Below are 26,008 nucleotides of genomic sequence, written 5' to 3'. Positions count from 1 at the left end.
AACGAAGAGCGTAGGCTGAGGAAGTGTTGAGTGTTGTCATTTACTTTCCTTTTGTGTTGGTTGGACAACTCAGATCAGGACCCTCTGATCTAAGCAGGAGGGCTCTTAGATCGAATGGGTAATTATTTGTTAAAGTGTGAGAATTTCCATTATGATTAAGCCGTAAGATAGCCATCTTGTTTTAGTAAATTAGAATGGCTGTTACCAACAGCAGGCCATCAGACAGGCAGATCTGGGCATAAAATTCTATATTGCAAATTGCTAGGGAAAGGCACTGGCAGATCGGAGCTGAGTTTTCCAATCAAGGCTTTCTTTAGGATGTTTTCAGTCGAAGCTGCTGCGTTTGTGATGCCCTTTACCAGTATATGCTGTAACCACCAGCCTGATGGATATTTGGGGGTGTGCTTGCCTCTTGCAGCTGTTCTGATTTTTGTGAAAAGCTAGGGGGGTTTTTTGAGCAGCATTTCAGACCTTGGTCATTCTTCTTCCAAGCTGCTGCCTGCAATTTGGCCGGAAGTCAGCCTCTCTCTTCCTTAGTATTTATGTGAAATGGATGCTGTTGCCTGCTGCAGGAAAGCCAGTCGTTGGATAAATGCTGATTCTGCATCTGAAATGGGGTTAGGAATATTCATCAGGCAAAGCTGGTATCGTAACCTGCATTTTCATACGCCTGGAGAGTGTTGCAAGCAATTAGACTGGTCTGATGGGATGGGTCCCTCTCCTCTCTCCCCTTCTCCCTCCCTTTCTCATTTTATCCTCTGCCTTCCTTCCCTCCTCCCCCAAAAAAGTGAGGAAGGAAGGGGAGAAAAGCAAAGTGACTTGCATGGATGGAGAGGAGGTGTAATTATGAGCACTGGGACCAATTTAAAAGTGGAAGATTTTGGAGAGACTCAGACTTACTTTGACATGTTGGGCTTTTTCGTAGAGGATAAAAGGAAAATAAACTAATTTATTCTGAAATTTTAATTCTTGTTTGGTATTAATCTATTTAATTAATGTAGTTAATAAATGCATATGTGCAGGGGAGAGAGGGGGACTGCAAATTGAAATGAAGGAATTTTCAAAAGGAAAGTCTTGATAGGAAAGGCTTCCTGGCAGTGAGATGTTTTGGGCTGCGGGGAGAAATAATATCCCAAGAGAAGAGGTGGAAACTCCATTGCTTTGGACTTTTGCAAGTGAGACTGGATGGAGTAATTTAGGAAGTTTCTTATAGGGAACAGTCTTTTGCTGCATGCTGGGTAGGACAAGATGATCTAATCGATCTCTTCCCTGTCCAGTTCATATGGTTTTCATTTCCTTCTGCTGAGAGGTGGGGAAGGGAGGTGGACTGGTGAGGAGTCTGGTGGTATTAGGGATTTGTCATTTGTTAGAGGGTTAATGTTTTTCTGGGCTGTGATTCTGCTACTCCAAAACATTTTAAATTAAAAAGGACTTTTTAGTCCCTGCTCTATTACTAGAGGAAGAAGGGTGTAACCATCTTAGCAATGATTGTTCTTCAGCTTTCCTGAAGCTGCAGTTGAGGCATCTCCCAAAACTCTTGTGTCAGTAGGGTGTCAGCTCTGGAGCTTAATAACTGGATTCTGTTTCACTGAGGTTTTAATAGTTTTTTCTTTGCTTTCACACACAAGAAATTGTGTTTCCTATTCGCTCCATGGTACAGAGCTCTGAGAACAGGTAAGAAATGGGGGCAGAACATAGCTGGCCATGAATGTTTTATTTCCCCTCTCTTCTAACCTTGGTCATCATACAGGTTGGTGTTGAGAAAACCTTTTGAAGCATGGTAGGATTTGACCTGCTTGAAATGCTAATTTTTGTGGCTAATAGCTCTTGATGTGTTGGGGCTGAATCATGGCTCTAAGGTTGCAAGTGGTCTACCACTAGCCTTATTTATCTACCAAGGTGGCTGCTGTTAATGTTGATGGGAAGAAAAGCAAGGCTATATGACTTGGTATGAAATTCCAAGGAGGAATGGAGAGATCTGAGAATAATTTCTTACCTAGGAAGTGTGGCTTTGCAGCCAAGCTGGAAACGACGTGATGAAATGGTTGTAGGGCCTGGGAAGGGGGAAAGGACGGGAGAGTGGACTATGCACAACATGTAGGAAGAAGGTGGATTAAAGTTTGGTTTAGTGCTAAATGTGAAGGTTGTTCTTGGGAAAGGGATAGCTGGAGCAGGAAGGATGAGGACTGTAGAGCATTGGATAAAGGAGCAACTTCAGCGTGGGTCTACGGTATGGTCAAGAAGTAGGATGCTGGGTTTGGGCATTCAGCCAAAGCCCAGCAGGGCTCATGTGGAAAGCCTGTACAAGGAAACCTTGTATTTTATCCCCAGCAGAAGGAAGATTACTCATTGCATCTCTGAAGAGTATGAGTAGCTCTCTGCCGGTGCTGGCTTCATGGTTATATTTGTTCTTGACACATAGGTGCATGCAAACCCAGTTTGCATGTGTCTGTTTTTGAGGCGATGCGAACTCTGATGTCCATCTTTATTTGGTTCTGTGCTATAGGGCTTATATTCTTTTGTTTCAAGAGCGAGAAATTGAACCACAGAGAGTGGGCGTGTCCATCTCTGGTGTCCTCTCCTAAGCAAAAGCCTGCAGAGACCTCCTCTGGATCCCTGCTTGTGAGCAGGATGGGCTCAGAACACGTCCATCACCTTACACAAATGCAAGGTCAGGTTGCTGATGGATCTGGTTTTCCCCTTGGAAGAGGAGATGGCTTTTCAGGGAAAAAGTTTGTTCTCCTTGACAGCTATTTTATCTCCCTGACAACTTTAATTCCTTCAGAATTCTCCCAGTGGTGAGGGACAATTGAAGTTGGATACTGCATAATCTCTGATCCCCTGGCAGTTCTGCATCACTCCTCTTGGCAGTGATTTGTAAATATTAATTTCCCCCAGTATTTTAGAGGACATTTTTATAGTCCCTGGCAGAAGGAGGAGTATTTTTCTGGGACTACTGTTGTATCGAATTTTGCTCCTTGTTTAAGATTTATATTAAACATAATAGCAACACCAATGGAAATGCAACTTTGGTGTTTTCCTCTTAAATTACCTGTTCACTTACAGTCTGGGAGGTGCAGCTTTGCTACCACTTGAGACCCAAAATATGAATATAACTAAAGATCACGTGGAAATCAACCATCCATTTTCTGCCCTCCTGTGTGAGGAACTGAGGTGTACAAAGAGAAAAACATTGGCAAATATACCGGAATTTAAAACTTGGCAGAAAATAATGAAGCAGTTGTGGGCTGCACATTGATCGCTTGCACAGGGCAGTGTGATTTTGGTGTCTTGCCTCAATTTAGCTAATTCTTAGCAGCATAATGGTAATTTCATGAAAGCTAAGTCAGTTAGTATCAAAACTGCACCACAATAAAGATAGATTATTTTTTTCCTGATAATGGTTTTGATCAGGGTTTCCTTTTATCCTGCAATTTTTAAATAAATGGCCCAGTTGCTCTTTGCTTTTATTGTACTCAGGATATTATAAACTTAGATTGTTTTGTAAACCACTAATTTTAGACAGGTCTTGATGCTTATTATTCCCTGCATTGTACTTTTTTAATACCATGGCAGAGCCGCTGCAGAGAAACGGAAATCATCGGTGTCCTGAGATTTTTATGTCTAGACTGGATGAAGTGCAGGAAAACGCAGCCGGAGCAATTACCCCCCAGTCTTTTTTAAAGTCGCATTGCCTTCCTAATCCAAAATTCACAACTCATTCCCTTTGCCATAATATTAGGAAGCGGTAATTGGACAGAAATCATAAATGTACCTATACTGAATGAGTGTGAAATTAAAAGCAGCATTCCAAATCAGTAGCTATATATAATAGCCAACGTGGGCATTACAGATACAACTGAGTTGCTAAGGCAGGGCTTTCCAATAGTGCCTTGTATAGCCCCGTATCGTCTAATTATTCCGCTTCAGTGTAAGTTAACAATGAAGAGAAGATAAAAGCTTGGCAACCCGTTTGCTTAGAGGGGTCAATTTATCCCAGCTCTTTGTAGGGCAGTGTAATTTTAGGCTTTTACACAGCGGATAACGCCATCCCCCCCGCAGCAACACTTGCTGCAGCACTTCCGTAAATAGGTCAGGAGAGGACGGCGTGGCGTACAGTGTGGAAAGCGATGCCAGAATCATACCTTGCTTAATGTGAATTATTTTTCTCTCAAAGAAAGTAAGATGGTTTTGTCCCTATTCACCCAGTTTGTAAAAAAAACTGGGTCAGTTGGACAACTGCTTGTGCCAGCAGTGTGTTTCGGTGTGCTACATTTGGGATGGGAAAGTTCACGGAGCCTGGGATTAACACTTTCTTCAGCAGCAGCAAGGAGTGATGTCTTTTTTTCCCCCAACAGGAACTTCTGAAATAATATATCGCAGGTGTTTCACCTTTCTGAACATTATTTGGATATACTGGGCTTGTTTGGCATGTATTGTAAACCTATAGTGGGGCTATGTATTGGCAACAGCACTTCTGGGGGGCCTTAGGTCTCATCTTTGGAAGCAGCTTAATCCCTGTGACATCCAAAAAGAAGGATCTCAGTTTTCTTTGATAACTTCTGTATTTTCCAATACTGCAACAAACTACAGCTGTTGGTTGTGCTCAAGGGTTTGGCAACGGTGGTAAAAGACACAGCAATAATGGGGTGAAGTTCCTCATTCCTCCTCACCCCACTGACAGGCTACTCATTACTCGAGGAGGAAATAGGAGGACTCTGGAAGGCAGAGCGTTGACAATCAGGTGCCAAGGTAAATACAGCCTGGGCCCTGCCTTTAACCGACTCGAGGCCATCATGATTACATGAGGAGTCCTGCTTGAAAACAGCTGGGATGATACAGCCCGAGGTTAATAGACAGCTTTGAACATCCGCGAGCAAGCGATGCAAAACCGTGGGAGCATTCTTCTCTCCCTCGGTATACGAGCAGGCAGCAGGCTGGGACCTGTCCTCCCGGAGCTGCTGAAGAGCACTTAGGATCAGAGCAGCACAAAGGATCCATTAAAAAAAAATAAATAATACACTTCTGTTTGCCTTACTGTGGATTTTGCTTCAGAAACCACACAGGAGATAGATAGACGTGTGGGGAGGTTACAAAGTTGCATTGGGAAACCTTTAGCTCTTCTTCCACACAAACCACAGGCATTGCTCGTGGGCATGGGATAGCCAAATGCCAGAGATGCTTTTCATTTTGCAGTCTTGATGAGGAAAAGGAAGGAAAAAAGGCCACTTCTGTTAGTCCACTTTGCAGGAATGCTGGGGCTTGGCTCAGCAGGGACTTAGCTCCTCGTTGTGGTTGCTTCGCTTCCTGAGTAGAGCTTCTTTCATCTAGTGCAACCAAAGGACTTCCAGGGTAGGACTTTAAATCAAATTTTCCTCTTCCAGTAAAACATGAGGGTCATTTGAGGATGACCAAGTGCAACAACACTAAGTAGGAGCAGAAGAAGGAGTTCATCCATTTATTTTGTCACCTAGTTCTCTCATTAATTCAAGCATAGGTCTTTTTTTCTCTCCTTCCTCTGCTTCTCGGCATCTTCTGCACTGGTACTCAGGTTACATGGCCAGAGGCTGCAGCAGTAAGGAGTGACCCCTTGATTTACTGAGCTCCTGTACCTGTTAACATGTCTTCTTGATGCCACCTCTCCAGTTACTGCCCTTTCACATCAGACACTTGCCGCTCCTGCCCAGGAGCCTCCTTTGATCCTTGTGCTGCTTTCCTATATAAAATGAGTGGAAAGACACTGAATGGCAACTCCTTTGGTCTGGGAGACGGAAGGTGGGTGCACAGCAAGACACAAAATAATAGTGGTGCCATTATTCTTGCATGCTGGAAACAATAGTTGGCTCCCTGAAGCCAAAGCTTCTCTGCAGCAAGGATGTAGATGATGGTAAAGCCCAAAGACTGGGACTCAGGACACCTTGCTGTCCTTGGCTGCCCTTGTTGCCTGTTTCCAGGCTGGCTCCCTGACTCCCCAGCTCCCCATCATGGCAAGCAAGCAGATCCTCATACCATAGATATAGCTTGGGGAATACTTTGCATCAGGGACTGACTTGGTGTGAACAAGAGGCACTGGATTTCCCTTCTGATGCCCCACCAAGTCCTCTGGTTACTGCAGAGCTTGGGCAATTAAATGGCCCCATGTGCTCCTGTGCTTGTGTGACTCATGGTTTTACCTGCCAAGCTGTTAAACCCCCAATTTTGGTGTGCTGCATCACAGTTCTTGTAATATCTCAGGGCTTTTGAAATGGAAAAGCAAAAAATGCCCCACAGGAAGATGCTGTTGGGCCATGAGAATGTTTTGGGACTCGGGGACAAGCCAGGCACAGTGCTGGGCAGCAGGGGCAGAGCCTGCTCCAGATGGGCTGATCCTGAGCAGTGGGCTTGTTTCGAGGGGCTGGGGATCACTCCTTGGTGGATGCCTTTGTTGGGTAGATAGAGCTAGCAGAACCTCTTGACAAGCTAGTTAGTGTTTTTGTAGCTGTGTGTGCCATATGTAAAGGAGGATAGTGATGATTTGGCTTCCCTTCTCTACATGGATTGTAGAGCACTGACCATTTGAAGAGATCCAAAACAGCTGGAAATGATGCCTAAGCTCACCAGCAGCCTCAGAGCTGACTTCTACTGTTTGTCGTTGAAGCCAGTGAGAGTCATTTTGGGGAGGTGATATGCTAGAAGAGCCATATGAAGGTTTTGTGATGCAAATTCACAGAACCCCAGAGTGGTTGAGTGGGAAGGGACATCTGGTCCAACCCCCTGCTCAAGCAGGGCCACCCAGAGCCAGTTGCCCAGGACCATGTCCAGATGGCTTTTAAAGATCTCCAGGGATGGAGACTGATTCTGTGGGTTCTGTCTACATTAAAATGTCCCCACCACCACAATGAGACCTAAGCAGGAAAACTAGATGAGAAGAGAGAGAGCAAAGATGCTGAGGCACGTGAGAGGATGGTGGGACATTGGGTGCCCCTTTGGTGGGCAATCAGACCAGAAGCGCAGACCGTATTCCTAGTGGTTGTACTGATCATCTGAGGTACATTAGATCATTAGACCTGGCTGCCAAAAAAGAAAGACTTAACTCTTGTCTTCAGAAAGAGGGTGGGGACAAGTGTCAGCACCTGTAGCAAGTCTGCTACGGCAGCGAGGGCTGATGGGGAGCTGGGAGGGTGGTGAAAGGGCTGACGTGGAGCTTGTGTAGACCGATAGAGCCCCAGAATCCAAACTGGATGGATCCTGTTATCTCTTTACAGTGGGGTCTCCTTTGAAGTACCCTGTAAGAGCAGGGATGGAAGACCACGTGCAGTTTCCACCTACAATTTTCACAGGATAAGCCAGCATCCTTTCCCAGTTTCAGACTAATTTTCATACCTAAAACATTATCATTTTGACAGAGGCGGGGTACGCTGCATTCATAAAGTGTGATTCATCTTTTATTTGTGATACCACGTAGAGGTCCCACAGAGCCAGGTCCTGCATCGAAAACTACTGGAGCATGTGCTGAGCAGAATTATGGTCCCTGCCCCAAAGAGCTGATACATACAGAGTAGTCCCATTGCATGGTGCCGTGAACGTGGGAGGGAGAAGGACCAGCGCATCCCTTTGTTGGTGAATCATCGCTTTTTGTTACTTTATGGCTGCTGCTTCTCTCATACAGAGATCTGCAGCTGAAGAAGGACGATGGATGGGAAGGGGGCTCTGTAGGACAGCAGAAATAACGTGGGAAGGCTCATACACACAGAGGTTTGCTGAGGAAAACCTTGTGTATTTTGGCATGGTGGAAGGAAGGCCACATCTGCCTCTGCATGATGTGTGACAGGGAGATGGTGGGCTGTCCTGGCTGTGGCGTCAGGGATGGGCACACCCTGATGGGAGGTCCCCATGAGTCGCTCCTCCTTCACCACTGAGCTGGTTCCACCTTCATGCCTGGACCTACTGAAGGAGCAGCTGTGCAACGCTGTGATGTGATGGAGTAAATCAGATGCTGAAATGTTCCCTTCTTTTCATACAATGCCAACAGAGCAGTGAACACCACGAAGACATTTACGGCTTTGGGATTTCTTTTCTACTTTCTCAGAGAGTTTTCTGCTGCTGAGATAAAACTATTGAGCCACAGCTTGAGAAATATAGCTTTCATAGCGTGAAAAGCTGCCCAGAGACATGGTGGAATCACCATCCCTAGAACTGTTTAAAAAACACACAGATGTAGGGCTTAGGGACATGGTTTAGTGGTGGCCTTGGCAGTGCTGAGTTAACAGTTGGACTTGATGATCATAAAGGTCTTTTCCAACCTAAATGATTCTATGAAATAAAATTATCTTAGACCCTCAAGCCATATCTTGTTGAATGGTTCCATCTGTTTGCTCCCCACCTTACTGGCGCAACTAAAGCCTTTGGGGTTGTTGCTGGAGATGACCTTTCTGTCTTCAGACTTTCTGCTGACCTTCCCAATGAGGAAACCAGCTCGCCAAGGCTGAGAGCATCCTTGCTTGGCAGTAGAGGTCCAGTTGGGTTTGAGTGCCTTTGGCACCATGTCTGATGCAGTTTGAGGATGACAGTTGATCCCAGGGCTGGCTGCACGGGTACCTGTCCCAGAAAGATGCTTGCAGGTGAGACCATCCACCTGGTCCTCAAACCTGAGATCCCAAGTTGGTTAGTTCCCTGCAGTGGTGAGCCAGGAAGGGGAGATGCCAACTGCACACTGTGTTTCTGGTAGCTCCTCTCTGACTTAATAGGAAAACACTGACCACAGAAAATGTATAATATGTTTTTTTCTCTGCATTTTCCTGAAATCTGTTGAATCACTTTGGCTGTAGAGGGAGGAGGGGTGATATGGGGGATGGGGAAGAAGAAATAATGGTGTCTGTTCAATGAAACTCCCCTAACAGACAGTTTGTGTTGTTTTTCACCCCTCCAAACACGCAGATCTGATCTGAAAATCCAGGGCTTAAAAGCACAGACGTTTAATCTGACACACAAACATGGCATCTTTCCAGCAAGTGAAACAGCTTTGCCACTGGTGAGTTTAGAGGAGCTAATCTGGGATGAGAGGAGTAAAAGCTGCTCAGCAATAGCTGCATCTTTGAACCGGGTCACCTGAAACTTTCCTTCCCTTCCCTCCAGGTGAAGGGGTCTTTCCCTTTGTAGTAAAGCAGCTTTCAGAGATGTTACTGCTTCTTGGGTCCCTTGAAGTGTCGTCTGGGGCAGGGGGAGAAGCAGTGGTGGGGATGTAAACCAGTCAGGGGCAGTGGCACTGTGTCGGATCTTGTGAGATGTTTTTTGTGGGTCTTATCGCCATGCCCAAATAGGTCAGGACGAAGACGGTATTGGATTAATTCTGTCTATACATACATCTCATAGTCAGAGATGTGTTGGGGTGCAAATTGGGATGGCTAGCCATTTATTTCTAACTCATTAATTTTAATTCCAGTCCACACCAGCAAGGATTACAAGTCACCCCACTGCTGGTGTTCCTTGCTTGACTCTTAATAAGTATCTCAGCATCCTGCCATTTATAACTGGTTCGTCCAGCTGCTTTAAGAGCACCCCACACCTGAAATGCCCTTCTGCTGCTAAGAAAGGCCACCTGGAAAGAGCAAGGGCTGCCCTGCTTTTGCCTGCTCTCTCCCTTTCTGGAGCATGTCTTTTCAAATGGTGCAAAATCTGCTTTAGAGGCTGAGCTGTGCCCGTTGTCTTTGCTGCCAATGTTAGAGCTGGGAGGCGGTCAAAATGGCACTCATGAGCATGCTGGCAGCCTCTGCAAAGTGGTGGCTGAGATACGGAGGTTTTCCTTCAGCAAAGCAACTGGCAGGCACTTACAGCTAAACCCTTTCTTGTGTTGCTCTTGGGATAATTAATTGAGAATGAAGTTGCCACCACATTTTCCAAAGCCTCCAAATCTGCCTTTCCTATAGCTCGTGCTCTATGCCAGAGTCAGAGATGGAGACGAGTCAGCATCCACCCTTGTAAGTATACAAGCATTGGAGCACCAGGAATATAAAGAGGATAAAAAGAGATCCCATAACATCTGGAGACTTGTTTTTTAAAGCCAGCTAAATCGCACCCAGAACCTGTAGGATGCCTGTAAAGCTGTGGGAAGAGCGGAACAGAGGTTGGTTGGAGACCCAGTGCAAGCACTCTGTCATGGGGCTCATGTTTACATTAAGGCACTTCTGGAATTGATGTCTAGATTATGAAATTATTTGGAGATAGTGCTTTTGAGAACAGTGCCCTAACAAGAAGGTATTAAGGCAGAAATGAACACAAATAACCCTGTACTCAACTGACTACTCATAACATCCCTCTTGCTTTGTGTACGTGTTAGATGTTGCCCTTTTTCCATCTGTAGGACTCTGTTTTCAACCCTTGTGCACTTCCCAAAATGACATCTACTTTTCTCCCTCCTGTTTGGTACATCCCTGCATTTTGTTACGGCAACATTGCAGGGGGGTCTTCAGCTGAGCATCCCTCTTTCTTCTCGCACCCCACAGCTATACAAGCACCGGATGGCTTGGGGCGCAACAGCACTCACTTGAGATAAACCAGACCCAGAGATAAATCACCTAGAAATGCTCAGCATCTGATTTCAGGCAGGGCACAGATTGAAGATGGATGTGTGTCATGAAGGATTGGACTTGATTGGACTGGATTTGGTTTGAACTAAGGGGAACAGAGGGAACCTGGGCCAGGTTGGACCCTGCTCTTCAGCAGGCTGCATTTCATGGAGCCAAAATTGATGACACCAAGCTGAGTGGTACAGGTGACTCACGTGAAGGAAGGGGTGCCGTCCTGAGGGACCTTGACAGGCTTGAGAAGTGGGCGCTTGTGAACCTTATCAGACTTGACAAGGCCAAGTGCAAGGCCCTGCAACTGGTTTGAGGCAATGCCCAGTATCAGTGCAGACTGGGGGATGAAGGGATTGCGAGCAGCCTTGCAGAGAAGGACTTGAAGGTACTGGTGGGCAAAAAATGACCCAGCAATGTGTGCTCGCAGCCCAGAAAGCCAACCATCAAGGGAGGGGGCTCTGCCCCTCTGCCCTGCTCTGGTGAGGCCCCCTGCAGCGCTGCCTCCAGCTCGGGGGTCCTCAGCACAGGAGAGACGTGGAGCTGTTGGAGCGGGGCCAGAGGGGACCACGGGAATGGTCAGAGGCTGGAGCAGCTCTGCTGTGGGGACAGGCTGGGAGAGTTGGGGGGGTTCAGCCTGGAGAGGAGAGGGCTCCAGGGGGACCTTAGAGCAGCCTCCCACTACTTAAAGGGGACTTCTAAGAAAGACAGAGCAAGGCTATTTACCAGGGTCTGTAGTGACAGGACAAGGCGCAATGGTTTTAGACTGAAAGGCTGGGCATAAGAAAGAATTTTTTTATGATGAGAGCAGTAAGGCACTGGCACAGGCTGCCCAGAGCAGCTGTAGATGCCCCATCCCTGGCAGTGTCCAAGGCCAGGTTGAACAGGGCTTGGAGCAACCTGGTCTAGTGGAAGGTGTCCCTGCCTGTGGCAGGGTGGTGGAACTAGATGGTCTTTAAGGTTCCTTCCAACCCAAATGATGCCATGATGCTATGAAAAAGAGATGAGTTTATTAGGCTGGACCACTGTGCCACCAATGCAGTCTTGGTCTTCAGCAACAGACTTTGTCTTGTATTTGTGCAGTGACAAACTGCTACAGAAAGCACTCTCTGTTGTTGTGTGTGAGCTCCTGTACCATTTAATGCCTGGTTAGGGGGCTCTCTTATTTAACAGCAATACTGAGGAGCCTTCTGTGTATTATGCTCCTAGCGAGGGCGTGATGGAAATGGGTGTTTTTGTAGGAAAGCTGCTTTTCAAAGCCTTTTGAAAATGCTGGGACAGCAAAGACTTTCAAAGATGGTGATGTCTCGGTTGCTATCCACTGCATTGCTATTGAAATGAAAATATTTAACCTGAGTGCTCCGTCATTCTGGATGGGTTTGAAATTAATTTAAATTAGCAGAATTTTGGTAGCTGTTTGGCCTATGTGCCTAATACAGGGGGATTTGAGCTCTGTCAGAGCCTCTTAATGTTTATTTGAATATCACTGAAATCTAAGTGACACAAGGTAATATTTAATGCTTGCTCAGGGAGACCTTGTTTATTGGCAAAAGAACAGAATGGGTCATAAAAACTGAATTGCACTATTACCTTGACTCTGTTCGGTCATGGTTCACCCCCTGCCCTTGCTGGAGCAAGACATGAAGCTCAGGACCACAGAGGTTGGAGCAGTGTGTGGGCTTAGGTAGAGCATCGCCTGCTGCAAAGAGCAGCATACTCCAGCCGTCGGCTTTCGTTTAAGGTCCGCTATGTGATACTCATATTTTAAATGCCATCCTGGAGGGAAAAACACAACAAGGCTGCGTGTCAGGTTATTTTCCTCTGTCCAAGTCCTAATCCTCTCCCATATTTTTTTATATAGGGTGGCACCGGGATTCCCAGCTACCCGGCTGCGCCCCCAAAAAAGTCTGATTTAAACCTTAGCAACAGGGTATTTTTGTTTAGATTGTATTTATTGTCCTGTGAGAGTCATTGTTCTCTCCCATGCCTTGACCGTTCTGAAGGCTGATGATAAAAGCCCTCGCTGACAATAATACAGTTGAGTTCAGCCTTTTGTTGGGAGATTAAAATAGAGAATTAATTGTAACATGGGAGGGCTAAAGGTTAGTCGTCCCAGGCTGTTGTTTAATTACTTTAAGGATAAGAAAAGGCATTTTAAGTTTTTTATATTTTTTTTCAGAACTACTGGGCATTAGGTTTTGTGTTGGTATCTGCAGGGGCTGCAGGAGCTTATGGCCACCCTGTTGTTTAAGACTAGGATTGTTTCAGTTCACATAATCTTGTGTCAGCAAGAAATAGGTTTATAGCAAAGACAGTAGGTTTATGATAGTTTTACAGCAATATATATATAAAAAATAGATTTATGATATTGGGTTTATATCTATATATGTAAAAAATATATAAAAATGTATATATAATAATTTTGTAGCAGCAGCAGTGATAGAAGATTCCCAGCCTGTTAGTGTGGCTCTAAAACCTGTGTCTACAGCATCGCTTCTTGAACAAGGACACCCCTCTTGGGCATGGGAGATGGAAAGGAAAATAGATGAAAAAAAGATGGATGGAAAAAATAGATGGAAAATAGATGGGAAAAAAAGATGGAAAGTGGAAGCAGAGCCACTGAAGCCAAACAGAGTTTGGTCCTTTTTCAGGAGCGTGGGCTGATGAGGAGAAATGTTTGGGAGACTGATCTGCCCAAAATGCCAACAGCGTAAATGATAATGGGGATTGCCCCCAAACTCTGCTGGCTCTGAAATCCTTTTCTTGCTGCCGATGTTTTGGCTGCTCTCTGGGCACAGGCTCCTTTCTGCCGGGATATTTCTGTTGCCAGTGAACTTCCTGTTCACATCAGCATCTTGAAAAGCTTCCCATCCCTCCTCGTAGACAGCCTCTCTCCCCAGCTGCTCTTACCTGCAGTCCCTGTAATTGGCAATAATTTCCCTAATTGCTCACAAAAGCAGATGTTCTCTCTGTGGTCGCATTGAACTGGCTTATACAGTACTATATACATGAGCACACAGCATTAAAGGACTAATTCCTGTAAATAAGCCTATTAAAAGGTTAGAAATAATGCCTCCAACTAAACCATCAACAGCAGCTGAATTCCGCTTGTTTTATTAATTTGTTATTTGTAATGTGGTAATCCCTGTCTGCTCGGGACTGGGATGCCGTCGTGCTTGGTCTGTTGCTCTTACGTTGTGTTTAAAGGATGTCTTAGCATATGAGATCAGCCCTTTGCATTGTTTCCAGCTAATAAATCACATTTGTAGGTAATTAACACTACACCTAACATATCCCCAGTACTACTGGTGAGCGGGAGGAGAGACTGGTTCATGCAGTCGATAGCTGAGGGACTGTCCTTTCAAGGCTTTAAGTGATACTGCTAAAGAAAATAAGTAATCTTAATTTTCCTGCCTCAAAGTTGGGGGGAAAAACGTTTTCCCAGTTCTTCAAGTGCAGCACTTTGCTTTTCACCCTTCATGAGGAAAGAGTTATCGACAGCTGTGCAGCACCAATCCTGAGGCAGCCTCGGGAAAAGCCCTTACATGAGTCATCAGCTTAATTGCCAGCATTAATTCCCTGCACTGTCTGAACCAGGTGTAATTAGGCTATGGGACGGTAATTGCTAGAAGCTCCATCCAGTGGTGGGGGTAGCATTGCCTTCTGGAAAGCCCTTCCGTGCTTTTGGACTGTCCTTTGCTGGTGGGTGCCATCAGCTCTTGCTGTGGATGTGAAGTTCCCGTTGCCTGTGCTACAGGGAGGGCACAGCCCTGCAGCATTCAGAGGCTTTTCATATATTTATATATTTTTTTTTTCCTCAGGTTATTTCTATTCATTTAAGAACTAGGGACTGGAATGCTTTCTATAAATTGGGATGACCAAAGAGTGATTGTTTCTCTTCTTATTTTCTGGTGGGTCCCATATGATCTACAATTGCTCCAGCTTTTAATATCTCCAGCAACTGCATTGGAGCTCGCAGTGTTGCATTTTGATCCAAATTTCACCTGCAACCTGAATGAGAGCTTCAGCAGCCGTTCCCACTGCTTTACAAATAAGATGCAGCTTGTTTCCATGATAGCCTTTGGCTGGGCAAAAGAATCTTACAAAACCGGCATCCTTGGTGCCAGCCAGGTGGTAGCTGAAGTCTCTAGGTCACCTTCAGCTGATGATTCTGTTTCCCACTTTGGACTTTTACATTTTACTTGCCTAAAGCTTTCTTACTGCTAGCAGGGGAGAACTTTTCTCTCTCTTTCTTGGACCAAAATTTTAGCTCAAGCTTCTGAAATCCCTTATGCTGACAAAGAGGGGTATAAAGTCACAGCCCAGAAGCTTTGCTGCGTGTCTGGGTCAGGGCACCACAGCCTGATAGTCTGGGACTGGAACATGCTGGCACTGCTTGGCTCCTGCCCTTCCCCAGGACAAACCAGAAGCTGTGCCTGAGCTCAAGGAACAACTTTCACCAGCAATTTGTTTTTCAGCCTTTGCATCTCTTTCAGAGGTGATGGCTCCCGGTTCTTATCGGTGGATCTGGCTGAAGTCAGGCTGCTGGGTTCTGTGTCTTGTGGCAGCCCTGGATGATGGAAAAATGCAGAATCTGCCATTGCATTAATGAATATTATAGGCTATTATCTCAGTTTTGGTCCTTGGCCCCACTTGTTTAGCACCATTTCATCCTCTTGGAGATTCATCATCCAATGAGAATGGAAAAACTAAGGTGTTTTGATGAGCTGACTTTTTAAAACACCATGGCTCTGGATTTGCAGCTCCAGAAATACCAGTCAGGCCATTTTCCTCTCACCTGGAAATAAGCTCCAGTATCTTATTTGTAGATTGTGTTGAAAAACACTTGTGTCTGGCAGCACAACTGCTCCCAGTCAGACTTTTCAGCTTGAAGCCTTCAGCAGAAGACATGCCTCCAAATGCTTCTGGCATTCGAATAAAAGCCAAGAAAGGAAAACGCTTTCAGCGCTGGTTCCCCACGTGTGATTTGGTTTTTTTCTCTGGCAAACTGCAACAGAAACACAGTTAATGCAAGATGCAGGGGATGCAGCCTTGGTCCCACTCTGGCTATTACCATTTGTACATCACGCTTGACCCTTTTTTTCCAGTCTAATACATGCAAATATATGTAAAGAGTAAAGACTGTTCCACCGGGTCTTGCACATTCATTCAGAGAGAAGGAAAACAAGCTGAATTTACAGGGAATTTGCAAGCTCTATTTGAAGACCCATATATAAAAAAACCCGAGCAGCAGCTGGCGGCAGTGGACGGTGCTGACCGAGGCGATGCTTTCTGGCGTCTTTATTTTCCCTGCGCTTGCAATCATAATGTCATTAATATGGAGCTTTTTGAGAACTGGAGTATATCCTAATTAGCAGCCTCTGATTTTTTTTCTAGTTTCATAATCAGTGATCTCGGCTACACCAGAAGTGTTACTGTGGCAACAGGGCTGAACTGAGCAGCGGTGCAGAATTACTGCAGGTAAATTGGTGATTTTACAGATCCACGGCACTTTCTTAGCTCAGGGGCTGCTCCGTGGGACGGGCTGGCTGATCCCCGCACCCTACAGGTGTCCCAGGCGGATTTCAGGGTAAGCACAACCAGCGATTAAGCTGCATGACCGAACGCATGCTTTTTAATTGGAGCTTAGCCTCTGTAATGAGATTTTAAGGCTGTCATGCGAATGATCCCCTCCGACACCTTTGTTTTAAGTAGGATGCTCCCTCTCCCCAGCTTGGTCGTGGCTTGGAGCTGGGACTTCGTTTCGGTCCTGCAGAAAGGGCTGAGCCCCAAAGCTGGGCTTAATTTTTCATGGTTTTTTTTGTTTTGGTTTGGGTTTTTTTGGTGTTTTTTTTAAACCTTGTTTCTCCTCCCCACGTACCGTTTGCTTGCTCTCTGAAAGGCATCGTGCTAGGTCGGGATGTTGTTATGCTAAATAATGGCCATGCTTCATCCTGACTCCTCAATCAAAAGCAACCAGTCCTTGTCATAGCTGGTGTGTGAACTGCACTCATGTTTTCTTTGTACATGTTACGAAACGATGCCTGGGACAAAAGAAGAGGGGACACTCTAAAATGGAATATTTAAAGAAATACATTCCTATATGACTTCTTTTTTTTTCTAAATTACTAATTCATTATTTTGAATAATGAGTTGAACCACCCTCTCTTGTGCCTCTCAGGCGGTTGCTTTCTGCTTCCTAGTGCTGTGTTGCAGCTACAATGCCCATCCCGCAGGGGAAAGCACACCAGGAGACCATGGGGTTTTGCCTCATACTACTCAGGGGTTTTTACAAGCTCTGGGGGTGTTGCTTCAGCAGATGCATTTTGATTACCCCAGAAGGAGGTCTCATCTCCCTCTCCCCTTTGTGACAGCTCCTGCCGCCCCACCATCCCTCATCAGCCTGGCCTGCAGCGAAACCTTTCACCCCCAGCACCTTCCTCCTGGTCGAGGCTCAGAGTCAGTCTTTCATCTTCATCCTCCCTGACCTGACATCTCCCTTGGGCATGGCCCACTGCTCTTCTGTCTTAGAACCTCGCCTTCTCCCAGTTATTACCTGTCCCACCTTGACACTCCTTGATGACATGTCCTTTAGGAAACACTCTCCAGCTGGTCATTCTCCATTGCTACAGCTCCAAGAAGTTTTTCATCCCCTTCTGTCTCCCTGCACAACTTATTCCCCAACCCATCGCAGTTTATTCTGCAAAAGCTGCAAGAGCAACTGGCACATGCTGCCATGATCAGACAGCCATGGCACCAGCAGAAAAGAGTGGCTGAGGGCAAATTAAACCCATCCTAATTATGACAGTTATTAAGAAAGTTATTATTAGGAAAATAATGGGACACATTTGTAGCTCTTCCCCTCCAAGGCACTTGGGCAGCTTCCAGATGGTGACTCTGCTTGCTGTGCCGGCAGTGCGGCCATGAGTGCCTGTCCATGCAGCTTGATAGGCAAGGACTGGACATCACTGGGTGCCTTGGTCTTGGACATGCCACTGATCTGCCCCTGGCATAGCTGGGGATGGAGCCTACATCTCCTGGCTCTTACTTTTGTATTGTCAGCGTGAGACCATTGAGTTTCTATGCTCTGTCTTAGTTTTTAAACATACGGAGAGAGATTTCTTTCCTAAAAGCAAGGCAATACAGAAAACTACGATCTGACCTGCCACAATTGCAGAGGACAGATACCCACCATCAACATTACTGTGCCTCTCTAGGACCATGAACTATTGCATGTCTGGAATACTTAAGCATCCATGTTCATTAGTGTTTGTCTCTGGTTTTCTGCTTAAAACCTCATCAGTTTAGTTTTCCTGTCTCCTAACTGGGATAACAATTCCCTAGTCTCAGTGCTTTTTGAGGAGGCTCTCTTACCAGTCTTTGAGATGCTCCAAGCTCCTTTAGGGAAAGCTGTAATGGGCTTCTTTCCTCTGAGCAGCATTTGTCTCTTCGTTAGTGGCTCCTGGGGGAGGGTCGTCTCGTACAGGGCAAAGGGCTGTCATGGTTTGCAGTAACTAGTGCTTGTTCACTGAAAACCAGCGTAGAGCTGAAGGGACACTGGTGAGATCCCAAGATACATCCTGCGCAATGTAGGGATCTCCTTCTCAGTGCTGGATGCTTACTCCACTATGAGCTTAAATCCCAGCAAGTTTGCCTTCTGAAAAGTTTGTAGGATAGTAAGGTACAGAATCTCAGGGTGGCTGAGGTTGGAACCTTTGAGGTCAACTGGTCCAACCACTGCTCAGGCAGGGCCACAGAGCCAGCTGCCCACAATTGTGCCCAGACAGATTGGGAAGATCTCCAAGGATGGAGACTCCACAACCTCCCTGGGCAACCTGTGCCAGTGCTCAGTCACCCTCGCACACTCAAAACGTGTTTCCTGATGTTCAGAGGGACCCTCCTGGGTCTCAGTTTGTGCCCACGGCCCCTGGTCCCGTCACTGGGTGCCACGGCAAGAGCCTGGCTCTGTCCTCCTGGCAGCCTCCCTGCAGGTGTTCACAGACACCGAGATCCACCCCGAGCCTTCTCTTCTCCAGGCTGAGCAGCCCCAGCTCCCTCAGCCTTTCCTCACAGCAGAGATGCTCCGGTCCCTTCGCTGGACTCTCTCCAGCCTGTCCCTGTCTCTCTTGTACTGGGGAGCCCAGCACTGGTCCCAGCGCTCCAGGTGTGGCCTCACCAGCACCGAGCAGAGAGGAAGGATCACCTCCCTCAGCCTGCTGGCAACGCTTTGTCTGACGCAGCCCAGGACACCTCTGGCCGCCTTTGCAGCAAGGGCACGTTGCTGGCTCAGGGACAACCTGGTGTCCACCAGCCTCCCAGGTCCTTCTGTGCCAAGCTGCTGCCCAGTGGGGTGGCCCCCAGCACGTGCCGGTGCCTCGAGTTGTTCCTCCCCAGGGGCAGGACTTTGCACTTTGCCTTGTTGAACTTCATGAGGTCCCTGCTGGCCCATTTCTCCAGCCTGTCAAGGTCCCTCTGGATGGCAGCATGACCCTCTGGTGTATCAGCCACTCCTCTGTTCGGTGTCATCAGCAAACTCGTTGAGGGTGCACTCTGCCCCATCTTCCAGATCATTAATGAAGCTGTTAAGCAGGACTGGACCCACCAAGTTATTCTTAACTGTGGTCTTAAATGTCCTTGCAAATATTTCTGAATTAATGAAACCTGCGTCATTCACTTATGGAGTAAAAAAGCCAATTTGGGAGCCTTTTCATGGTAAATCAGGATGAAGCACAGGGATTTCCAGTTTTTGGCAGCAGAGGTAGAAAGGGAGCTTGGGGAACCTCCTTCCAGCTTCTGGCTGGTGAACACCTGATCCTCCACATCCACCCACGACAGTTTCACACACATTGCTGCTACCAGTGTGTGCTTTTGAGAGCCTGCGTGATCAGCATGGGATAGACTAACACCTCGCTAAAGATGATATCCATGTGAAAGACTGATGCTGGTTCAGGCCAGCAGTTTTTAACATCATCCTAATGGTGCTAGATATTTCTGGCTGCCCAGAAAGCCAGGTGGTGGTAGGGTCGGGTTCCCTCCATGCACGTATGATGGGGTTGCTCTTTGAAAGAGGACTGCACTCACCTGTTGGACTGAAGGCCTTGGAGATGGTTGGAGGGCTGGAGCATCTCTGCTGTGAGGAAAGGCTGAGAGAGTTGGGATTGTTCAGCCTGGAGAGGAGGAGGTTCCAGGAGACATTATTGTGGCCTTTCAGTACTTAAAGAGGGCTTGCAAGAAGGACTGAGAGAGACTTTCTGCTGGGGCCTGTAGTGACAGCACATGGTGCAATGGAGCACATGGTGCAATGGTTTTAGACTGCAGGAAGGTAGGTTGAGGTTGGATGTATGGAAGAAATTTTTTATGAGGGTGGCGAGGCACTGGCACAGGCTGCTCAGGGAAGCTGTGGATGCCTCATCCCTGGCAGTGTCCCAGGCCAGGCTGGATGGGGCTTGGAGCAGCCTGGGCTGGTGGGAGGTGTCCCTGCCCATGGCAGGGGAGTGGAACTAGGTGATTTGTTGAAGGTTGGGCAGGTGGAGAAAAAAACCCAGGCCTTTACCGCAGGCTTGTCCTCCTCCTCATGCGCCACTTGTTACAGTGGCTGTCACTCATGTGAAAGCCGCCTGTTTATTTAAAAGGAAAAAAAAAAAAAAAAAAGAAAAAAAGAAGTGGATGTTCAGAAAGGGTGAATGGTTGCCGTGATTCATCTTTTCTGTTGAAGAGTGGAAAAGCAGAGGGTGGGGTGGGGGAATAATGTTCAGTGACACATCAAAGGCCTCGTTTCAGTTTCGGAGACACATGCAAGGAATTAGTCACTGCTGCTTTAGTGCAACAAAACCCTTTTCCCTCCCTAAACTGAACAATTCCTCTCCCTGCGACGGCCAGCTCGCCACAGCCCTTAGCCGTCCCAGCGCAGTTTGGAGCCAAAGCAGCTTGTTGCGTGGTGCTAATGAAGAAGGAATCAATGCACAGCGTAAGGAGCCCCCATACAAGATGCTTGGCTCCTCTGCATGACTTCTCATACAGAACCAGGCTTTGCTTTTCGGTGCAGAGCTCCCAGCAGCAGGGCTCATCCTGATTGTTATTTTTACATCCTTTATATCTCATCCAATGTGAGAGGTTTGGAGTTATGGGGAAGGGGAACCTCGCGCTGATGAAATTGTCCTGCCATCAGATAAGCCCATGGGCAGTTCTCCTCTGCCGTGGATCACAGCTCCAGTGAGAGGCTGGAAAACCACAAATGGGATTTAAAAGGAGCAGGGAGTGGGAGAGGGAATGGCAGGTTTGTTTTCCAGGGTGGCTGAGCCATGCTGATGGCTTGCTGCCACCAAAAAGGAAAAAAATAAAAAAAGACCTTTTTCCCCTTTCTTTATGCTAATGCTTGTTCTCGTCCCACTGTGAGCTGCTTCAAAGACTTAACCAGTGCAAATGCTAACCTTGTTCTTAGTTTTGCTCTCTTCTCTGCCAAAAAAAAAGAAGAAAACTGAATGATTTTTTTTTATTTTTCACTGCGGTTGGGTGGTCTTGGTTGAGCCACTACGTTTTAGCATCCTACTGATAGCAGCAGTGGTTTCTGGAGTCCCAGAAAGACAGTTAGAATTCAGGTTGTGTCTCCTCCTTGCACACAGAAAAAGATTGCCTCATTTTCCAGGAATTAGGAATATGTCAGAGGTGGGGGTAAATCCTGCCTTTGACTGTGAACGGCTGTTTCTGGGTGGGTTCCGGGCCGTTCCTGCAGCACTAAATACTAATTCTTTGCTTTCTGAAAGCACGGGGAGGTGGTCCTGCAGCCTAACCCTGCTATAGCAGCAGCAGACGTAAGTGCCATTTTTAAACCACTTACTACTTTATAAAGAGATTATTTCCTTTTTTTTCCCCCCTTCAGTATCAATCGTCTTGACAAGATGAGCTTATTTTAAAATATATGTCCTGCAGCCTAAAACCCAGCCTTTTCTGTCGGAAGATCCTGAGCAGTGTATGGGAGAGTGCAGGGCATATACACTCTCTCTATGTATGTATTTACAAATACATTTTTTTAAGATACATATATATAAAATATTGCTGGAGACACCAGTAGCATTTATTCAAGTTTCTAATCCTGATTTTTGAAAAAGATGGTTTAAAATGAAGACATGATACTGAGCATCCCAACCTGCCGGGGCAGCGGTGCTGAAGCCGGCTCCTTTCTCCTCGGCAGAGCCGGCGCCGTGACGTCAGGGTGTTTTTCTGCAGAGCTCGCAGGATGTCGCAGCCGGCCAAGAGCTGTGTTTATGTTGATAACATTACAAGTATTTCCTCTCCGTTTCCGAAACCAGCAGGGAGGGAGCCGAGGGGGAAGGGAGACTTGGGTTTCTCCAGCTTTGGGGTAGGACTCTCGAGGCCTTTTATGTTAAGAAGCGGGTAACGGTGTACCGCTGGCATTTATTTATACTGCATTTGGGAATAGGGAGTGTTTAATAGCAGGGGCTGGGAGCCGGGAGCTGGGCTGGCACAGCCCTCCCCTTGCGCAGGGCTCTTTCGCTTGCTCTCTGCTCCAAATCCAGTTTATAAGGTGATAAAGCAGCGCTGGCAGCTGATTGCTGGTCACAGGAGCAACTCCCAGGATTTTTGTGTAGTGATCTGCACAGCAAGCCATGGTGCTCTCGGGGCTGCCCGGCGGCCTGTTTCTTTTGACATTCACAGTAATAAAGCCGTAAAAACTCAGGATCCACACGGACTGCCTGCGTCCAGCTTTCTTCACAAAAATGGGGTAAGGCTTGGGGAAATTCTGTATTCTCTCCCCTTGCCAACCCTTTCCTCCTAATGCGATCCACCCAAGGATTAATGAACTTATGAAACGGACTATCAAGGGGGTTTAAAGGCAGCTGCCCCTGATGTAATTCCAGGGCATCGGAGCTGTGCTGCTGGGTCAGCGAAGGAGGGACCTGCATTGGTGATTAGACTAGATGATCTTAAGGATTTTTCCCAACCTAAATGATTCTGATTCTATGATTGTCCCACCATCCCAAAGGGATTTTGCAGCCAGTACTCATGGCTAGTCCAGGAATTGCCTGTAGCTTTTGTCTATGTAGCATTCAGGGTCATGAAAATAAATCCAAGCTCTTTTATTGTATGTGGGTTACTTCCCTGTAACGAAGGGCAGAAAGAAGAGGGGATTCACAGCTTTCATTTCCACCCACCCACCCTCCATGTCATGCCTTTGATACCAAGGGAAAATGTGTTGAGGATGGGGGAGAAGAGCTTCAGAGGTTAATGGGACATTTGGCTGTTGGCCTTAGGGAAGAGGTGCGAGATTGGTACGGGCTAACCCATCATCCTTTCCTTCCTTAACTTTCTCAAAAGGACTCCAGGGACCACAAAGGGGAGAGGAACCAGGTCCCCTGGGCTTCAGCCCCAGTTCTGCACTCCTTTACAGAGCGACCGTGAGCAAGTTCATTCCCCTGCTATTTGAGATGTGCTGCAAGAGCTGGAGCAGCCAGCTCAAAAGATCCTTGAAGCCATTAAGAAAGGCTTGGAAGAGATTAATGTCTATATGGTTTTCTAGTGATTGGTTAATTATGGGCCAGGCGTTGAGGAGCAAGATCTCAGTGTGAGGAGTTGGTATGGTGCCAGCGTGGTGGGAGCATCACCATTAGCAACCAGTTTTTCTGCTCTTGGGGCAAACTGCGGCTGCAGGGCTAGTACTGACATAGCTGTGGGATCCCAAATGAATGGAGATCCCAAATTAACATGATCCCTAAGTGAACAGGAATTCCAAATGAATGGGATCCCAAATGAATTTGATCCCAAATGAATGCAAGCTCTCATTTTGAGAAATGAGTTGGGGGAAGAGGGGAGGAGCCACATCCACCTACAGGAATGGTGTTTCTATACAAATATTCATCAAAACACAGCGAACAGTCACTTTTTTTCCTAGTATTATTTTCAGAAGAGCCAGGCCTTTCCCTTTACCTTGTTACTGTTTGCTTGTGGCAGTAGCGATGGGTTCCCACCTTCATCAGCCCGTGCAAGGTTTTAGGAGCATCTCAGTGCTGCCACTATGTTCGCTGGGGATTCAGCATGGGCTGAGGTTCCTTCTGCATTTGCATGCGGGTCCCATCACAGTGAGCACTCCATTTCTGTGGGTTTCCATAGTAGGATGCTCGGAGGAGCTGCCTCCTGCAGCAAATTGCCTTTGTTCTTAGCACAGCTTCATATGCTTCCCAGTTGCAATTAAACATGGGGAGACACGAGCTCCCTTTCCTACACTGTGGGGGTGGAGAACCTCTTTGGCTTGGGACCATCTCAGCTCCAGAGTGTGATTGCTTGTTAAGTGCCTTGAAGCAAAAGCCGGCACCCTGGTGTACTTGCCACTGTGCTTTTCCTCAAGCTCCAGCTGCCCTGGCTTGCCATCAGCTCTAAAAATATAGACTCACAGAATCATACAATCATCAAATAGTTTGGGTTGGAAGGGACCTCTAAAGGCCATCTAGTCCAACCCCCTGCCATGCGCAGGGACATCTGCAACCGGATCAGGTTGCTCAGAGCCCCGTACAGCCTGGTCTTAGATGTTTCCAGGGATGGGGCATCTCCCAGCTCTTGGGGCAGCCTGTGCCAGTGTCTCACCACCCTCAGCACAATAAATTTTCTCCTTATAAAGATCGAGTTTTCTCTCCAAAGCCAAAAGAATTTAGGCCAAGCGCATCTCAGGCTCTGGCAGGTGGTTGAACAAGTTGCATGGTGTGTGTTAAGCAGCAAGAGTGGAGCATGTCATCAAAACCCTACCACTTGCAGGTTTTGAGGACATCCCCCCCTGGAGCAGATCCTCAGGGAGGCATTGCAGAACCAGTCCTGCTCTCACCAACAGCAGGACTACTGAATCAGTTCAAATTCATCCAGACAGATATTTTAACCGGTGATGAAACCCTCTGGAAAGCTGCTGCTCACACCAGTGGGACCCCTTGGAGAAAGCCCTGCCTTGCATGCAGCAGCAGGGCTGGCTGCGGAGGGAGCCGAAGGAAAGCTCTTATCTCTGGAGCTTGGTTTCCTTCTGCTTCAGGGTTTGTCTGACCTTTTGGTCACTGAGTAAGTTCAATTTTTGCCAGGTTTTCTTTTGTGGGGGGAGGAAAAACATGTAAGTGGGTGGTGCTGGTGGGAGGATACTCCCGGGTGGGGTGGGGAGGATCTTGTATTTCTGATACCGCTTCCAGCATGTTGATGACTTCAGTGTTGTCCTTTTGCCCGGAGTTTGGGATGGGTCTAGTTTGAAGCAGATTTAAATAAATAGAACAAGAACAAACAACACAAGATGTATTTAAGAGGGGGAGGTTTAGGCTGCATATCAGGAATAAAACCTTTTTTGGCAGCATGTCAAGTTGACTTGGCAGTGAGATCTCCCAGCCTTCTCCCAGGAGATGCTGAAGATGCAGCTGGACGTGTGACAAAAGCCTGAAGGACAGGAGAGAGTTGTATGGCAGCTGCTGGTTGATGGCGCATATCAGAGCTGTCTTCGAGCCCTCTCTGGGCTTGCAGCAGATGCAAGATGCTGGCCCTTCTTTGGGAGGCCCCTGTGCCATGTGCTGGTGTGGGGCTTGGCAGCTTTGGGCTCTCTCCTGGCCAGGACGATGATGTCTTGCATCTCACTGTCGTTTGCCTGAGCCTCTCGATCCATATCTGTTTAGAGTAGATAACAATACCCATTTCTTAGGAGCTTTTTGAGGTCTACAGAGGAAAGAAATCACCATTAAAACATTGTATTTAAAGGAGCTGAGGGAGAAAGCCATGGGGAAGCAACTTGACTAATGTCATCGTCCTGTGATTTTGCAGGATGTTTCCTGGGAAGAAGCATACAGTGGGATGAATGTGCAGCCTGCGCTTGCAGATGATCTTGGATTATTATTTATGGATATTTGTTTTGTCCGCACTTGCAGGGAATCTGATGGGGGTTGAATGGAGCTGAGCCTGGCTTTATGCGGGTGTTCTACCCATGCCGAGAAACAGGCTGGGCACTGCCTGCAGGAGCTGACCTCTCCTTCCCTGCCTCCAGTTCCTGGGCATTTTGGCTCAAGGCTCCTTGCCATGGTTGTTGTCACATGTATTGCATTTCGGTTTGTTCAAAGTGCACCCATTTGCAGACCACTATATGAACACATTATTAATTTCCTTTAAGCCCAGGTACTTCTCTTTGGCGCTCAGCTTCATAGCTCATTCCTCGCGTGCTCTCCCACGGTTTGCCCATTGCCTGCTTCATCTCTCGTCACCTTTGCTGGTCCACCAGACTGACATCTCTCCATGCGCTCTCCCATTGGGGACGTATGAACATATCAAATCCCTGCCATCCACATACCTGCAGGGACTCCAGCTACCGTTCACTGCTCCCTTACAGCTCTACACATGCAAGATGTGCAGCGGTATCTCTCCAGTTTGAATTATTTTGGGATAATGCTGCCTGAGGGTTTAAATAACTGTTCTTTGCTCTCTTC

At 47.0% G+C, this 26,008-nt stretch overlaps 1 protein-coding gene across 6 annotated transcripts in view; it reads left to right on the top strand.

The window, feature by feature from the left end:
• The window catches only part of PTPRA (protein tyrosine phosphatase receptor type A), a 133,832-nt gene that overhangs the window by 73,527 nt on the left and 34,297 nt on the right, over positions 1-26,008 (top strand). Inside the window, exons 2-3 of one of the 6 annotated variants that reach the window (XM_055699518.1) lie at positions 14,375-14,464; positions 15,951-16,034. The exons of 4 other annotated variants lie outside the window; for them this stretch is intronic. The gene's annotated coding sequence lies outside the window, so the exon portion shown is untranslated. The remainder of the gene's footprint in view (positions 1-14,374; positions 14,465-15,950; positions 16,035-26,008) is intronic. One more of the 6 variants, XM_014276924.3, reaches the window with a different exon arrangement.

This window comes from Falco cherrug, chromosome 1 (genome assembly GCF_023634085.1).
Source record: "Falco cherrug isolate bFalChe1 chromosome 1, bFalChe1.pri, whole genome shotgun sequence".
In the NCBI taxonomy this organism is placed as follows: domain Eukaryota; kingdom Metazoa; phylum Chordata; class Aves; order Falconiformes; family Falconidae; genus Falco; species Falco cherrug.
The sequence above is the reverse complement of the archived record's forward strand: the minus strand, read 5'-3'. Positions and strand labels throughout refer to the sequence as shown.